This window comes from Pleuronectes platessa, chromosome 2 (genome assembly GCF_947347685.1).
Source record: "Pleuronectes platessa chromosome 2, fPlePla1.1, whole genome shotgun sequence".
NCBI lineage: Eukaryota > Metazoa > Chordata > Actinopteri > Pleuronectiformes > Pleuronectidae > Pleuronectes > Pleuronectes platessa.
The window spans coordinates 27003607-27006638 of record NC_070627.1 but is presented as its reverse complement, the minus strand read 5'-3'; positions in this window follow the sequence as shown (position 1 = coordinate 27006638).

Sequence of the window (3032 nt, the reverse complement as noted above, 5' to 3'; positions counted from 1 at the left end):
AACCACTGTAGTCCAGGAAGTGAGCAGTGGCGCTGCCCTCACGCGCTGCTGCTGCTGCTGCTACAGTTTATGGCTATATAACAATGGTATGAATGTCAAATTGTACAAATCACACTGAGTTAACAATAAAAAGAGGTATTGGAGCATATACACAGGAGTTTTAATGACATCCTATTATATATCCATAATAATAAATATGGACTTCCCCCTCCCTACAGGTTACAACCGGCTCTGCTCTTCTGGGAAGACAAACCGATGTTGGACAGGGGGGCCTGGCTCGCAGTCTCACAGTTCATCCCAAATGTGTTGGATGTGGTTGAGGTCTCTGCGGGCCAGTCAAGTTCTTCCACACCAACCTCACCATACCCTGCCTTTATGGACCTTGCTTTGTGCACTAGGGCAGAGTCATGCTGGAACTGAAAAGGGCCTTCCCCAAACTGTTCCCACAAAGATGGAAGCATAGAATTGTACAAAATGTCTTGGTAAGCTGAAGCATTAAGGTTTCCCATCAGTGGAACTAAGGAGCCTAGTCCAACCAATGGCAAAGTCTGAATGAAACACCTGAATTCGATTACTAAGAGGTGTGTCCCAATACTTTTGTCATCAGCAAATGACAGTATACAGAATGAAATTGTTGCAGATGCATGATATTAAATGTGCACGCACAGATTATTGCACAGTTAAATTAGTTGAAAACCTGAGTGTCTTATGCATGGTAGGGGAGAGCGGGGTAATGTGGGACATTTTTTACATTTGCTCCCCTCTAGGCGAGCTAAAATTATATATCAGTATAATTTACACATTTCCCATTAATTCAGGAGGTTTTCTAGCAATGGAAATGATCAGAATGTCTCCAGGACAAAGGGCAGTGATAATATGATTGTTTTTAAAAAAGTGGTCTTATGTCTCACTTTACCCCAGATAAGAGGTAAAGTGAAACAGACCCGAGAAATCAATGGGGTAAAGTGATCCACTTACTTTTCCACTTTAAAACTACCATAACAACACATGTTGTAATAGTTCAAATCCCGACAGCTAGATTGACAACCACACATTCCAAAACTAATATCGGACTAGTAACAGAATCATGGGGATTGGTCAATTAAGCACATTTATGATTATTATGATTCATGTGATCTGTTGCACACCCTATCTTACCTGCACATTGTTTCTCTGTCCAATTGGCAGGGACAGGGATTTTGTTTTTCTCTGCGTATTCAAATGCCAGTTCACGGCACTTAACTGGAGCAAGGCCATGGAACTGGTCAGCTAGTTGTTTCAAGTGTTTGGCAAGCTCCTCCTCCATCTCATCTGTGAATATTCTCTTTACCTCAGCTACTGCACCCCAGGCTACTGATTTTAATTCTCTTTCTTGTTTTTCTTTATGAATCTTTTGAGGTTTTGTCTTATCAATATTTCTATCCCTTCCAGCTTTTCTTAAGGACTTCTTTCCTTGCATGACCTCAGCGGCTGCACTCTCCATCTCTGCGAGGGGTGTTGGGCCCCAGGTTGTCTTCCTGGTGTATAGTTCCTTGGCAGGATGGCTTTTCTAAAATGTTTATGACATTAAAAATAAAACATATATAATGTAATGTAACATTAAAATATGTTTAAGACTAAAGCATCATTCACATGGTTTTATATGTTGGAAGTTCACCAACATGTATGATATAAGTTTTTCTACCTGATTCAATTTGTTTTGACACAACAGTTGATTAAGTTCAAAGCAAGAAAATTTACTTTTACATGCAAAAAACAGATTTTTGTGAAAAAACATACTTTCCACAGCACCAGCACCAACTTCTCCTTCATGGCAAGGGGGGAATGGGAGGGGCTTGAAAACATAATGGCCACATGACCACAAATGTGTTCAGTTGCCTAGATACAGGGGGTGTCTCACATTACCTGATGGCCAACATTACCCCGCTACTATGGAATGTATTAATTTATGATATACTTTATAAGTTCCCTGTAACCGATGCAGAGATGTGATGCGCAGGTACAGTTTAGCCTGAATGACATTCACACTATTTGATTCATTTTCATAATACAGCCGACATGTTTTGTTTGTAATGATTCATCACAATCAGCATTATACCATAATACTCTGAAGGTATATAGATTTATTCATTTATGTTTATTTAAGCTACAGGAATTGGGACTCTGGAGGTGGTAGGCTGAATGAATAGATTATATTTCCTGAGAATAGTGTATATGATATATTGCACTGATAGACTAATAATCTGCAACAACTGACAATAATAAAAAATATAAAACAATAACTCATACACATTATTTATTGGGAACCGACTCTTCAAATACATTTTCAAAAGTAACCCCACGAAGAAAGCAAAAGCCTTTTACCAAACATCTACGAAGACAAATAAAGCGGAAGGAGAAATGTCTGTATGTGCAATAAACTTTGAGAGAGACCTGGATAATTTATGGGCCATGTGTTCAGTTTAGATGAACATCACATTCAGAAGCTAGTGGTGAAGACAAACAAGCTCACAGGTTGTATTCAGTCACAGCGGGAAACCACAGGTGTAAATAGTAAAATGAATGGTGGCTGGATTCCATTTAGCTGCTTCAGTTTCAGGGTCCTGGTATTTTCCATGCTGCCTCACGCTCACCGGGACACGTGTACTGAACAGAGCCATTGTTAGTGGCACCTGTGCTTTTCCATTTGCTTAAAAGTTCTGCTGTGAATGTTACATCAGGGACAAAGCAAGTTGCGTAATGTGTGAAAAGGCATTTTACTCCTTCATACACACTCTTGGGTAAAACGTCCAGAGACACAAAGCTGCAAAGCCTATTAGGCTCTTGGGCATCAGGTCAAACCCCAGTGAATGACAACAGTTTGTACACCTGGTTGTAGTTATACTCAGGCAGCAAGGGGCCGTTACATGGTGTGTGTGTGTGTGTGTTACTGACTCAGTGGGACCCCTGCTTTTGGATTTTGGGGGCAGTGCAACATTCAAATGTGCTTTAACACACGCCTCCTCCGTTCAGCCCCAGCAGTGTGCAGACTG